The 16,872-nt window shown below is 31.8% G+C and overlaps 2 pseudogenes; both read left to right on the forward strand.

The window, feature by feature from the left end:
- LOC142504420 (F-box/FBD/LRR-repeat protein At1g13570-like) lies at nt 1-7,127 on the forward strand (annotated as a pseudogene).
- LOC142504421 (F-box/FBD/LRR-repeat protein At1g13570-like) overlaps nt 5,658-16,872 on the forward strand; it is a 24,414-nt pseudogene continuing 13,199 nt past the window's right edge.

Raw genomic sequence — 16,872 nt, forward strand, 5'->3', positions numbered from 1 at the left:
ATGGCTGCTGGTTTTGGGCGAGATTTCATAAGCGAATTGCCCCCGAACGTAACCCAACATATCCTCACGAAGCTTCCAATAAAGGATGCTGTCAGAACCAGCATCCTTTCAAGAAGGTGGAGGAATAGTTGTTGGATAATTTTGATGTTTAATGAATGAAAATTAAGCAAATTAATCAATGTGTTTGATTGGAAAAAATTCAAACGAAGAACGAAGCTTAATGAACGAATATTAAGCTGAATTAAACTCGAAACGAGTTCAATGAATGTTGAAAGAACTTCAAACGAGTAGTCAGAACATGTAAGGGACGGAAACCGATGTTTTTTTTTAAAAAAAATCGGTGAACAGTAGCAGTTGCACACCCAGGCGCGCGATGGCGCTCGGCAGGCGCGCGCACGGGCGTCTGCAAGCGCCCCTTCGGGTTTTTTCCTGTCCCTTCGGATTTTTCTGGTATTTTTTCATTTCCTTGGCATTGTTTGATGCTTGTGGTCAGTTACAATGGACGAGGGACAACATTATAAATGAAATATCATGTCTTTTCACATGAAAAACATTAAATGATTGTTTTATTGAAAATCAAAAACACATATACACATAACTCATTTGCATATTGTTCTTCTTCTTTCTTCAATAAGAGAGAGTTCCATTCATTTTCTTGTTATAGAACTTGGATATTTGAGTGCTCATTATCCAAGAGTCGTAGTTGTATCTTGGGAGAAGATTGCCTCAAACCTTTAGCACATTGTGAGGGGCAAATTCTTCTTAAGTAGAAAATGTTCAATGAGGCAGCCATTTTCATTGTTTTCTTCTTGTTTTTCCTATCAAATTTCAATCCATAAACAACAATCTTAAGAAGAAATTTTGGATTTTCAATCACTTGCACGAAGAATCTCAATGGCATCATCATCTACAACACAACATGCAACCGTTGCACCAGGAGAGAAACCAGAAAAGTTTTCTTGTGAATATTTCAAAAGATGGCAACAAAAGATGCTTTTTTATCTCACAACCTTGAGTTTGTCAAGGTTTTTGAAGGAGGATCCTCCCACTGTTGCTGAAGACGAGACAGACACCAACAAGGGGGCCGCTTTGGATGCATGGAACCAAAGTGATTTCATGTGCAAGAACTACATCCTCAATGGACTTGACAATGCATTGTACAACATGTATTATCAAGTCAAGACCGCCAAGGAACTTTGGGATATGCTTGATAAGAAATACAGGGCGGAGGATGCGGGTTTGAAGAAGTTTATTGTTGGGATTTTTTTGGACTACATGATGGTGGACTCAAAATCCGTGATGAGTCAAGTGCAAGAATTACAACTTCTCTTGCACGAGATTCATGTGGAAGGAATGAGTTTAAGCGAGTCTTTCCAAGTTGATGCTTTGATCGAGAAACTCCTTCCGTTGTGGAAGGATTTCAAGAATTATTTGAAGTACAAAAGGAAGGAGATAGGATTGGAGGATCTCATTGGGAGATTAAGGATATAAGAGGACAACAAGAGCACCGAGGTCAAGGTAAGTAAAATGGCAGCAAAGGTGAACATTGTTGAATCGAGTTTTAAAGGGAAGAAAAGGAATTTTGAGAAGCAACCACAACAAGTCCAACAACCACCAAATAAGAAGAAGTTCAAAGGCACTTGTTATAACTGCGGAAAACTGAATCACATGGCTAAGGATTGTAGGAAGCCAAAGAAGGGAAATACTCAAGCCAAGGTAGTTCAAGAAAGGTCGGTACCATTTGATTTTTCTGAACTTGATTTATCTGCAGTTATTTTGGAAGCAAATTTGGTGGAAAACCCCAACGAGTGGTGGGTTGATACTGGAGCAACTCGACACATATGCTCCAACAAGGGGATTTTCTCCACAAACACTCCATCGACCGGGAGAAAACTATACATGGAGAACTCCGCTACATCTGAGGTGATGGGGACCGGAAATGTAGTATTGAAGATGACATCGGGTTTGGAAGTAACACTTGTTGATGCACTTCATGTACCAGACATAAGAAAGAACCTCGTGTCAGGGTCTCTGTTGGTCAAACACGGGTTTAGACTAGTATTTGAGTCTAACAAGGTTGTATTGACCAAGAATGATCATTTTATTGGAAAATAATATCTCGATGAGAACCTTTTCAAGTTGAATATAAAGGTTGTATGCCAAAATGTTGTTGAACATAATAAAGACAAAAGTTCTATTTACTTGCTCGAGTGTTCTCATTTATGGCATGTTCGTTTAGGACACGTAAATTTTAATATCTTGCAACGTTTAATGAAACTGGAATTATTGCCTAAACACAACGTCGATCCAACACAAAAATGCGAGATATGTGTTGAAGCAAAAATGACCAAAGCGCCTTACCACTCGATTGAAAGATGTACAACTCCTCTAGAACTAATACACACCGATCTTGGTGATTTAAAGTTTGTACAAACTAGAGGAGGGAACAAAGCGCCTTACCACTCGATTGAAAGATGTACAACTTTTCTAGAACTAATACACACCGATCTTGGTGATTTAAAGTTTGTACAAACTAGAGGAGGGAAAAGATACTACATGACATTCATTGATGATCATACAAGGTACTGTTACGTATATCTTTTGAGGTCGAAAGATGAAGCTCTTGAAGAATTCAAAGGTTATAAGACCGAAGTTGAGAATCAACTAGGAAAACAAATAAAAAGGTTTCGAAGCGATAGAGGGGGTGAATACGGAGCACCGTTTGATGAATCTGCACATCTGTGGGCATAATTCATGAAACGACTGCTCCTTATTCACCACAATCAAATGGAATTGGCGGAAGAAAGAATCGAACTCTGAAAGATACGATGAATGCCATGTTAATAAGTTCAGGACTACCCCAAAACTTGTGGGGGAAAGCAATAATATCGGCTAATCACATTCTGAACAAGATACCCCACAAGAAAAATGACAAGTCACCTTATGAACTGTGGAAAGGTCATAAGGCTTCCTACAAGTACCTCAAAGTGTGGGGGTGTCTAGCTAAGGTTGAAATACCAAAGCCTAAACAAGAGAGAGTTCCATTCATTTTCTTGTTATAGAACTTGGATATTTGAGTGCTCATTATCCAAGAGTTGTAGTTGTATCTTGGGAGAAGATTGCCACAAACTTTTAGCACATTGTGAGGGGCAAATTCTTCTTAAGGAGAAAGTGTTCAACACTTGCCTCCCATTTTCATTGTTTTCTTCTTGCTTTTTCATTCAAATTTCAATCCATAAACAACAATAGTTGGGGGTCTTTGAAAGATCTTGTGTTTGACAATGAATGTGCAACTCACGACGACAACCGACTAGTTGTGGAGAACCGCCTAATAAATTTTGTGACCTACTTTCTACTGCTTCACAATGCTCCAATTAATCTGTTTTCGCTACGTACGGCTTATCTAGAAACCTCTCCACGAGTGCACCAGTGGCTTCTTTTTCTCTCACGAAGAAAAGACGTCAAAGAAATTGTTCTTGAACTAGGAGCTGACGATTGGTATTGGCTACCGACTTCTCTATTTTCTTGTACGGAGCTGATACATTTGGAACGTGTCCATTGCCCGCTAAAGACCCCAACAGAATTCAGAGGATTCTTGAGGTTGAAGGAACTCAAGCTTCAACAAGTCATATCCCCAAACTTTGATGTTGAATGTCTAATCTCAAGTTGTCCGGTTCTCGAAAGTTTGGAGATGTCTTACTTCTCAAACTTGCTGGATCTTTATTTGCCCCCTATAAATGATGCTGATTCTGAATCCTTGGAAGCAAAACTACCAACTCACCGGGTGTTTAACCATCTGAAGAATGTAAAGATGACTGACATTCTGGGGATGCAACGTGAATTGAATTTCATCAAGTATCTGCTCAATCACTCACCGGGTCTTGAAGTAATGAGTGTAAAAGTCAGCCTCCACCTACCAGAGGGAAGAATAGAAAGTGTGCAAAATATAGCTGGCTATCCTCGGGTTTCTGAAGCAATGGTGCTCGAGTTGAATTGATTCTTAAACATGATCCATATAGTCTCGTCAGTCACTGAAAACTTTGAGTGAAATTGAAAGAATCTGTGTAGAAGTGTGAACCTCAATTCGTTTTGGCGCAGAAGTATATAAGAAAATACCGCAATTCAATTCGTTTTGGAAAATATTATTGAATGATAAGTTGGTCATAACCCCTAAGAAATCAAAAGTCCGGCTCTTTGTCTGTTGCACATATAATCGATTTCCTCATTATGCTGCCATACTGCATGCACACTTTCTGCATCATGTTATTGTAGTCAACATTGTAATATTCTTTACACTAATGATGATGACACCATCGAACAAAAAAAATTCCAGCCAATTAGTTTTTGTCTCGATTTACCATTATTTAAAAATTGAAACTGCTACTACTAAATAGTAATCAAATAACAAATTGAATGGTAATGTATTCAAGGTTTTCATACTTCCTGGAACATCTTGTTGATTTCATTCATATTATCATGATGTGGGTAAATACAGGGATGATTTCAGAACAAATTTCGACTTCGAACGGATGATTGCAGATCTTGTAACGAAAATTTAAGAATGAGCTTTCTTGTTGCGATAAATAACGGTAAATTTAACAAATATAATAAGCAATACATAAATATAGCAGAAACAATATATTGCATAAAAAACAAGTCGATAAATGTTTGAATAATTACATAAATACTATTCGTCTAGTTGTTTTAGAGGCAAAAATATTAATCAAATCTGTATGATCTAGTTGTTGGATCGGACCATTTCTTTGTCAATCGTCAACATAACTAACTCATTTAGTCCATCTTGCAACATTGTTGATCACAAATAAGTCTATTAACTTCAACTTAGATAGGCTTCTTTCTGTTTTTAATATAAGTATTTAAGAATAAATTATTCAATTTAGTCAAACACGGGAAAATCTTCAAATATTGTTGAAGCTCCATACAATACTTTATCAAGCTAGTAAAATGCTAATTTTTTAACTTCTCCAAACTCAATAAATATCCAAAAGTACTTGATATTATTTAAATTGTTCAAACTGAACTTGAAGAGAAAATCGAGTTTGATCAATTATAAATAGAAAATATTCAAATTAGTCTTATTTTTATTTAATATTGAGCCAAATTTTTTATTTTAGTAGATCACCAACTCAACGTATATATGTAATAAAAAAATTGGAGCGTTGGCCTCCTTGGCTTCATAAAAAGTCCGACCAAGGAGTTAAATGCCAAGTTAGCTTCTTCAACCTCATAGAACATAGCATTGCAAGCCAGATCTTGTATTTTTATTACTTAAAAACTTTTGTGAAATAATCTTATTAGTCAATTTTATGAGACAAATATTTTATTAGGATTACTCATTAAAAAATATTATTTTTTATGTCATAAATATTACTTTTTATTCTAAATATGAGTAGGGTTGACCCGTCTCACGGATCTTTTTTCGCGAATAAGGATTCGTGAGACAATATAAACCTACTCTTTTTATTAAGGTTTTCTTACCATTAGTTATACTATAATGATAATCGTTTTGTTAATGACTTAACTATAAAAATATACTATTGTTGGAAAGGCTTTTCGAGTTCAAATAGGAAAGCATTGCCTGATTTTTTTTTTAAATTCAATTATCTTATATGACAAAAGAGTTCGAAAATACCATCTTTGCCGAACGGATGAAATGGAATTACAAATCCGTCCTTGCTAAACATAAAACTATTTATTCAAGAACAAGAAGAAGTTGAGACAATCACAAATCAGCCACTTTCGTCTTGGGTAAATCATAGCGCCTTTTGTACTTCTGATTCCTTTACATCGTATGTTGCTGTTCTTGTTTGCCGCCAGATCGCAATTTTACTTGCCTCTCTTTCGAAAATTTACCGTGATTCTTTAGGTTTACTGTAATGGGCTTGTAGTAGTTTTGGGCTGGCGTGTTGGTCTGTAGGAAGTTCAATTGTTGATTATGTTACTCAATTCATCATGCATTAAGAAATCAATCGAGATTTGGTTGAGATCATGTGAAATTGTAGTTGTTCATTCCTGTTTTTTTCAGTTTCTGGAATTAGTTCTTTTTAAAAATCTATCTTGCTTATTTAGTATTACTAAAATGGGGTTGTTTTTTTCATCCCAAAAAAAGGGGAAGCTACAAGGTTGGGTTAGTGAGGAAGTTGAGAAATTAGATTGTGTGAACTGTGTGTTTGTTGTTTAATCATGTTCAATGGAAAGAAATCAAAGAAGTGTGTTTGTTGTTTAATCATGTTCAATGGAAAGAAATCAAAGAATTAATTCTTGAACTAGGAGGTGAGTTGTGTAGGGCACTATCCTGTATTTTTTTCCTTGTGATCAACTGACTGTTTTGGAGCTTGTTCGATGTGAACCGGAAAACCCATCAAAACTTTAAAGGATTTTTGTGTTTGAAATACCTCAATGTTCATCAAGTCTTGATTCCCTCTTCTGATGTTGAATTCTCACTTCAAGTTGTCATCTTCTCGAGAGACTGACATTGTTGTAATTTGATGGCTTAGAGCTGACTGTCCGTGCTCCAAATAATAAATACTTGGTATTAGAAGGTGACTTCAAGGATAAATGTCTTGCTAACACCCCAAATTTGGCTGCTATATCTGTTGCTATGACTGAAGTCAGCGTTGAGCACTTTGAACGTAGTTCTGACTGCAACCTCAATAAGCTTCTTGGTGGTGTTCCCAGGTTTCAGAGGCTTATTGGGCATATACGCTTCACAGAAGTGAGATATTGCCTTACTTATGTTCTAGTACTATATAAATGTGTAAGATAAATTTACCAATTTTCATACACAATTGTTCCATGATTTACTGTAATTTGCTTTGTAAATTTGAGCTCATTGTCTCTTCTATTGTCAGTCCTTGAGTATTGGTAATGGTCAGGGATGGAATCCATTAACTTATCACCATTTAAAGTGTATCGAGTTATATCAAGTTAGCTTTGTTGATGAGAAAGAGGTGTATCCTGTGCTTTGACTAGTTGAGAACTCCCCAAATTTGCTAGAGCTACAAATATCTGTGAGTAACTTCGACATGCTAAATTTTCTTTTGACATCGGTGGATCAAAGTGGTTACATATGTTTTTTCCCCTATAGGGTTCCTGAAATCCATTAGCTGCAACAAAAGATTGTGATTTGGATTTTTGGGCTAGAAAGTTATCTTCTGATTTCTTGTTTCATCCGTGGAAAACTGTGAAGATGATTGGTGAATATGGTGGGCCATTAGAACTGAGTTTTATCAAGTATCTATCTATGTTACATGGATATGGGTACGGATATCGTATCGAATACAATACGGATTCGGCGATACAATAAATTTTGAAAATATAAGACACGATATGGTTAGGATACGACAGTTATTTAAAAATATAAAAATATTATATGTATATATACACACACACTAGAAATAATGCATGTGCACGCACGTGAGAAATATATGTCGGAGTAATTAGAATTCGAAGCACAATTAGTTAACTCAATAAAGATAATGATAATAGTATTGTAAATTTTGACAATTCATATCAATTATTTATATGTAACTAATTTAGATAAAAAGATATTTGCTTAGTTTTTTTTTAAAAAAAATTATACTACTCGATTTTTTTCTCATGTTTTTTTATCGTAACGTTTTCTTTTGTTATTTGTCATATTTTCTCAATAAATACATATATTTTATTTCTAGCCAGCGGGCCAACCCGTGCACGCTCACCCCGATCTGCCTAGGCTCGCACGAGCTCATTTAGGCCTACTTTTAAATGATTTGAAAAAATATCAAACCAACCCACTTAAATTGTCTGGCGGAGTGGGTCAACCCAATGGACTCAATCCAAATTGACGGCTCTAATTACAATGATTTTTTATCGTGTTTTATTCAAGTAATTTATAAATATAAACCACAAAAAGTGTTGGTTGCAAAAAAAATTATTTAAACACATAAGTTTTAGCCATCAGTCAGAAATAAAGAGATTTAAAAATTAGGAAATTTTTTTAAAAAAGAATATCACAATAAATTTTTTTGACAGTATTTTATTAAAGATATTAATAAATATAAACCATAAAATTTAAAAAGAGAAAAAAAACAAATTAATATCGGAAACCAAATAACATGATATATAGTTGATATTTTTTAAAATATATAATTTAACACTAAAACTCGTATGAGATAATCTCCGGGTTTAATTTTACGAGACAGACATCTTATTTTGATCACTCATAAAAAAATATTATTTTTTATTGCAAAAATATTATTTTTATTGTAAATATGGGTAGGGATGACTCGTTTCACGAATAAAGATCCGTAAAACAATATCACAAGAAACATACTCTTAATTTAAATATATAATTTATGGCTAATGGCCATAAGTAGAATAAAAAGAGTAGAAAATTATAAAATCTAAAAAAAGGCATATCACAATTATTTTTACCATGTTTTATTCAAGTAATTTATAAATGTAAAAGTTTTTATTTAAGCATATAATTTATGGATAATAAACATGACTAAAATAAAGAGACTAAAAAATTATAAACTCTAAAAAAAATATCACAGTGATCTTTTACCATATTTTATTCAAGTAATTTATAAATGAAAACCCATAAAATGTTTGTAGCAAAAAACATTTTTTAAACGTATAAGTACTAGCCAACGTCGCAAACAAAGGAATTACATATTAGAAAATATGAAACTCTAAAAAATGCATATAACAATGATTTTTTACTATGTTTTATTCAATTAATTTATAAATATAAACCACAAAAAATAATGTTTATTGCAAATAAATTTTTATTTAAATTATAGCCTTATCTTAAGAATAATCAATGAAAATGAAGATAAGGTGTGATGATAAACCAAATAAATAATGCACAAATTAATTAATGAGGACATGAAAAAAAAAAGCAATTAATAATACACCAAAAAAATTCACATTTCAACAATTGACAATTTCTAAATTTTAATCAATTTAATTTACATATTGAAAAAGATAAATCAAAAAAATCTAAATCATTAGATAAAAAGTAACATGTTGTAATGTTGGTATGCATTAAAAAAATCAAATACTAATAATTACACAAATTAAGGCGCCGCATGAATAACGAGATAAATGGACACATTTAAAGTTAACAATTAACAAAGAGACAAATGGAAATTCACATTAAAGTCACACACACACATATACACACATATATATATATATATATATATTATTTTTTCGGAATAAAAATCATGCTATTAATCAACTTTTTATTCTTCAGTTATATGGATGCATTAGAAAAACGTACATCTTATTGTTGTTTTTTTTTAATAGTGGGTTGTTCTTGATAATGTTAGATAAACACCTAATGCAATGAAAAATATCTTATGATCACAAATATATCATGATAAACAGTGAACGACATGAACACAATTTTTAAATTTTTTTTATAGATTTTTTAAGAAAAAGAATAAAAAAAGAAATTAAATATCGAAAATCATTTGTTGATACTTTTATTTAAATATATTATTTAAACATATAATATCTGGCTAATGACCAAAAATAAAATAGAGAGATTAAAAAATTAGAAACTCTAAAAAATGCATGCATATAACTTTTATTTAAACATATAATTTCTTGTTAATAACCACAAGTAAAAAAAGATATATCTCAATGCTTTTTAACATGTTTTATCCAAGTAATTTATAAATGTAAACGACAAAAAATATATTAGTTGCAAAAATTTTATTTAAACACATAAATTCTAGTCAATATTACAAACAAATGGATTACGAATTAGAAAATTAGAAAAAAATAGTCATATCACAATTAGAGCTGTCAAACATACTAACCCATAGCGTGGTAGAATAGACCGCCAAAACCCCGTCATTTGGTTGGGTTAGTCTGGTCGACCGCCATCATGGTGGGCTGGAAACCCCCAACTCAACCCAACCCAAGGTGAGTTGCGGGTTAGGGGGCCGACCCACAAAAAAATCAAAAATAAAAATAAAAAATCATTATAATTAATTAAATATGTCATTTCACACAAATATTCATGACAAAATCTCCACAAAATTCCTAATTATTGCTTTTACACTTGTACATTTTAGACTGTATTTGGCAACAAAAAAAAATCACTACTTCCACAAAAAAAAAATACACATATCACCAATACATAAAAAAAAATTCCCTTTCAGGACCGTAATCCAACCCGAGCCCGCTCATCTTGATCCGCCTGGGCCCGCACAGTCTCATTTAGGTCCACCTTTAAATGCGTTGACAAAATTTCAACTCAACTCACTTAAATTGTTTGGTGGTGTGGGTCAACCCGACAGACTCAACCCAAATTGACTGTCCTAAGCAAAATGATCTTATATCGTCTTTTATTTAAGTAATTTATAAATGTAAATCGCAAAAAATATTGGTTGCAAATTTTTTTTATTTAAACAAATAAGTTCTAGCCAACGGTGAGAAGTAAAGAGATTTAATAAAAAAATATATATCACAATAAAATTTTTAACCATATTTTATTAAAGTAATCTATAAATATAAACCACAAAATTTAAAAAGAATAAAAAAACAAATTAATATTGAAAACCAAACCACATGATATAGTTGATAGTTTTCAAAATATATAATTTAACACAAAAACTCGTATAAGATAGTCTTAATAGTCAATTTTATAAGACTTATATTTTATTTGGGTCACCCATGAAAAAATATTACTTTTTATGACAAAATATTATTTTTTATTGTAAATATAGGCAGGATCGACCCGTCTCACGAATAAAGATTTGTGAAACAATCTCAAAAAAAACTTACTTTTAATTTAAACATATGATTTCTGGTTAATGGCCAGAAGTAAAATAAAGAGAGTATAAAATTATAAACTCTTAAAAAAACATATCACAATGATTTTGTCATGTTTTATTTAAGTAATTTATAAATATAACTCATATAATTTTTATTTAAACATATAATTTATGGCTAATAGTCATAAGTAAAATAAATAAAGTAGAAAATTATAAATCCTAAAAAAAGACATATCGCAATGATATTTTTCAATTACTTATTCAAGTAGTTTATAAATGTAAACCCAAAAAATATTTGGTGCAAAAAATATTTTTAAAAACACATAAGTTCTAGTCAACGTTACAAACAAAGAGATTTCAAATTAACTCTAAAAAAATGCATATAACAATGATTTTTTTACCATGTTTTATTCAAATAATTTATAAATGTAAACTACAAAAAAAATGTTGGTTGCAAATAACTTTTTATTTAAACACATAAAATCTAGCTTTATTCTAAGAATAATAAATGGAAATGAACAATGCACAAACTAATTAATGAGAACATGAAAAAGACAATTAGCAAGACACCAAATAAAATATACTATTTAACAATTAGCTATTTCTAAACTTTAATTAATTTAATTTACATAATGAAAAGATAAAAAAATATAAATCATTAGATAAAAGTAACCTATTGTGATGTGAGTATGCATTAAAAAAAACCAAATACTAATAATGATACATATTTAAAGTAGAGTATGTCTCTTGTGAGACGGTCTTACGAATCTTTATCTGTGAGACGGGTCAACCTACCGATATTCACAATAAAAAGTAATACTCTTAGCATAAAAAGTAATACTTTTTCATGGATGACCCAAATAAGAGATATGTCTCACAAAATACGATCCGTGAGAGCGTCTCACACAAGTTTTTGCCTTTAAAGTATGATGAATAAGGAGATAAATAGACACATTTAAAGGAAACAATTAATAAGGATACAAATGAAAATATACATATAAAGTCATATATATATATGTGTGTGTGTATATATGTATGTATAAATTTAGCATTAAAAATTATAGAGATATAAATATTTATATAAATATATTGTAGATATGTATACATATTTATCTAAATATATACAATTTATAACTTCAGAGTGGTAATTTAAAAAAGAAGGCGATTTATTTTGTCGAAACATATCCGAAAAACGTGTCATCGTCGCGTCCAAAACATATCTGAGTGATCAATCCTAAAAAAGTTAACGAAAAGGATTTTGTTGTATCTCGCGTGTCATATCCATATCCGATACTTCAAGGATTTTTTTAAAATGTTCACCCCGCCTTGAGATTATGAGTAACACTGAGGCTGTGCACCCGAAAGAAGATGGAAGATTGTGTCATATGAGGTGCTTTCATCGGAAGTCCCCACGATTCAGTCCTTTTTAATCCTGATCAAGGATGAAATGTGCTACTAATTTATATAAAATTTCATTTGTCTAGGCCTTCTATGATATTATGAAACATCTTTTAGTTGAAGTTTTTATGAAAATGTTCAAGCTTGAAAATGAATATTTCTATATAATCACATATTTATGTTGCTTTGAGTCAAGTTTGTCACGTCCTGAGACCGTGGTTAGTGACACTATCGTTATTCAACAATCACATAATTGTCAAATAACAGGCCTCGTAGTACAATATAAATCAAAACCAGTTTATTTGATAAATATCATAAAATGGAATAGTCTTTACAATATTAACTTAAAAAACGATAAAAATCTGCTGAAACGTTTACAATTTGAATTAAAAACATAAAAGAACATACATTTATTAAATTTTTTCATGCGTCCACTAGACCACTACCAAACCCAAAATTGGTGTCTGATTCTTCTTCCTCTATTTCTTCTTCTGACTTATCTGGGGAGGGTAGAGTAAGGGGTGTGTAACGCCCCAAACCTCGCCACGTAATCATACAACATGTGACGTCATATACATAAATTTTTTTTTTCAACGACGTAATAATATAATGCATATATGATAAAATAATACAATCATCACACTATCTACGTCAGTGTAGGAGAAACATTATAATAAATACACACATATAACTCTAAATAAGAAAATGAGCTATACTGTCTCTATACACTATCAACTACAAGATTGTTTGACTAGACACACCTAGTCCTTCACATCTATCATGTCTCACAGTATAGTCCTGTAACATGTCCAACAGAAACAACTCCCAAAGGGTGAGCATACACAACACACATCATCGAAATACATAACAGTTATATTATCAACAACATAAAATACAACTGGAATGATAACAGAAATACTCCATTTGCTGTCTCTAGGCAATCAAGTCATCAACAATATCAACGTCATCACTCCCATATTACTGCAACAACAACATCGACGATACGTCGCACCCCAACACCGGCGACAACAATATCGTCGAACGAACAACAACATCAACGATATATCGCACCCCTACTCCGGCGATAGCAATATCGTTGAACGAACAACATCAACGATACGTCGCACCCCTACTCCAGCGACAACAATATCGTTGATCGAACAACAGCAACGAGACATCTCCCAACAAACGACAGCTAACAACATCAACAATAATAAACAACAGATAGAATATCAAATCACCTATTTCCAGCGATTTACCATCGTTCAACACAATATATTTAATAATAATAAACAATAACAACATATGCTTGTACGTCAACACGTACCTGATAATCGAGTATATATATAAAATCTGGCTACTTCTTTGATCTTGAGGCTTGTGACATATCTAAATAATTCAACAACAATTATCAGATCATTGTCACCATATCAACACAATCATAACAGCCTCAATATATAATATCAAATAGTCCAACAACAATTATTTCAACAAAAATATAAAATTCAATTATACATCTTCATCGTTAAACAATTAATATTTCGTTGTATTTAATTATCAATACTAACATAAGATACACCCTAATAAATTAACTTTATATAATAGGCTATTATACAACATCCGTTAAACTACGAAAACTTTATATCAACATGTAACATATACTTCGTAGACTCCGAATATATAATCAAAATTAATAACAACTGACAAACAACTCTCCATTTTCAATTCAACGATTACAATCTCTAATAATAATAAATTGAAAATAATTCAAAATAACACTTCTATAATCTTCTCTACTTCGTTAAAATCATACATTATTCAACAATCTTCAATTTCTGTATGATTTATCATAATTATTTCAAAAATCGACGAATTTCAAACATCACCAAAAATATAAAATTTATACCTCAAATTGAAGACCTCGTGTCAACGATCCCAGAACTGAAGTCGGTTCGTCAATTGCATAAACCGATAAATCGCAAAATCCAAAAAAAAAAAATCAAAACCTGTTATCTCTCCTCCGCTCTCTCCGCTATATCTTCTGTCGATGAATGAATTCAATTCATCCACCAACCAACTTTTAAAATTTATCTTTTTTTAATTTGGACCGGATAAACGATCAAATTTTCCAAAACTCAAAATATGAAACTTCTATATCTTTGAATGTTCTACATTACATCCAAATTCCAAATTATTTTAACTTCATATGACCAAGATATGTCATATTTCATTCTTTAAAAATCGTTAATTATTTAAAGTGTAATATGAGGTCTAAATTTTGAATGAGAACCTTTCTTATCTACAGAGGGGTGGTTGTTATCCAGATCATGTATTATCTCATCATTTAAACTTTTGAATTAAATCTTGAATCTATGATATATTATCATATATTATCTATCATTATCTTGTATTTATATACCCTAAAAATCGAATATATGGATATTATATTCTTAAATTTGAACTCTTAGACATTTTGTACACAAAGATTTAATTATCTCATACCACTTTAGATAATCCGGATAATCTTAAAAAAAAATTTTGATAATCTAATACAAAATAAATAATACATCGAGTTGAAATTTGCGTGTTTTACAAAGTTTCCCAAACCTATAGGAATAGCTCCGTTGATATTATTATTGATCAATATCCTATTTTCATACATTTTTCAAATGATAATAAGGAACACGTGCTAATGTGGGAGCACTTTGCTTTTGTCATATTAGCTACCCAATCGGAAAAAAAAAATGATATTTATGTCGAAGATTTTGAAATGGAACAATGGTAAGACAAATATGACTAACAATATCCACGAATACATTATTTCAAAATCTTTTTTTAAAAAATATTCATGAATTACAATTATTATATCTTTCTTATTGTTTATTTGTCTCTTTTTTTCGCCGATGTTGCTGACATATTAATATTTTTATTATCTTCAAGCTTGACGCCTACGATGTGTTAGTCATCAATGATCTCCATACATAAAATTCTTCATTGGAAAATATGAGAATTTTGTTGAATGAAGTCATTTTACTATTGAGGTTCAAAAGTTTAGATAAACCCTCTTTGATATCACTTGTTAATATCGGTGAGGTGTTTAGGGGAGCTGTGTTTGGAATGAACACCTCTTAAAATTTTTGGCTGATTGGCTTGGGTTAATATAACACAATCAAGTTATCTCAACTCCACATAGATACAAGTTGGCAAGGTTATTGTTACGCGCGAAAAAAGACTTGTGATCTCTGTTGAACCCGAAGTGATACTTAAATAGAAATCGGCAGAGTATTTACAATAATAAAACTTTGAGACAATAGATTGTTTATAGAAGTTCAAAGGTGATGTAATCATACTGCGTCTCTCCTTCTATTTCCAAATAAATTTCTACTAAAAGTATTTGGTGATTATAATGAATTTGCAACTATCCACTTCGGCTGGGACTTACAACATTTTTGGGAAACACCAGTCTATCAAACTTAATCACAATTCGTGCATGAGAACTCCTTCTCATAATTACAATTATTATAGAATGAATTCTGACACACATAAATGATCAACAAATTATCAGATATATCAAATACATGTGTGCTTGAAAAATTCATCTTGGATGCACTTTGGGGAGATTTGCTGAAATCGGCAGTGTGTACCTAAGAAAGATTGCAATGTAAATTCCATACCTCACATGTTCAAATGTCGATCCTATTTATAAGAAAGTATCAAATTGAACGGCTCTTTGGAATGTACACTGCCTGTTGCCTAAAATGGCATATTGTGTCTTGTGTCCCTAACAAGTTTTCCGAAACAGTACAATCAGTGAGTGCGCGGGCAGGGAGACTGGCTCTGTTACGGCTTCTGTGCAATTGTCTTTTAGCCCAAAAACTCTCTCTAAAATATATCTGAGTATTTATCTGAATGTTTGCATATTTGGAAAAAAAATCAGCTTGGATAATATTTGACCAGAAATCGGCAGACCTTAAAATTCGGTAGACTTGAAAAGTAGTCAATGCCGAGTTCATTGTATTAAAATATCTTGCCGACTTTTACACAACCAATTTTTACATTCTTAATATCCGATAGGGTTCAATTCGGCTTAGATCAATATATTGTAAACTCACTTACAATTAATTGTCCATCAAAAGTATTAATTTTCATTGTATATATGGGTCAGATCGACCCGTCTCATAAGATACCTACTTATTTTTAAATTGGAGATGATAATATATTATATCTGAAACGTCTCTAACCCATTTTCCTTTTAAATGTCCTAGATTTTTTTTTAAATACTAAGGCCGAAACACACACACACACACATATACACACATTTTTTGCACCATTAAAATAAACTCAACATTTATTTTACTCAAACCTCATAACTGCATTAAAAGTCATAAAATCGTAAACGTCAAACCGAACATAAAACTAACATTTTTCAAAATAGCACAAACGTCATCAATCCTCTCAAAAACCACTCATACTTTCTAAAGTCATGAAAATCTTTAAAGTAACGTAAAAGCCTAACTGTGCAGAAGAACTAGTAATGCATAACTCCTCATGTTAGTGCACCATCCGCCCAGCCAGTTCATTCATCCAACCCTCCTGCCTCTACAGTGAAATCCTCATCTGCATCATTCATACCTAGAGAGTCTATTGACTCAGCAAGTCTTAACCATAGTAACAAGTAATG

This window comes from Primulina tabacum, chromosome 9, assembly GCF_025594145.1.
Source record: "Primulina tabacum isolate GXHZ01 chromosome 9, ASM2559414v2, whole genome shotgun sequence".
NCBI lineage: Eukaryota > Viridiplantae > Streptophyta > Magnoliopsida > Lamiales > Gesneriaceae > Primulina > Primulina tabacum.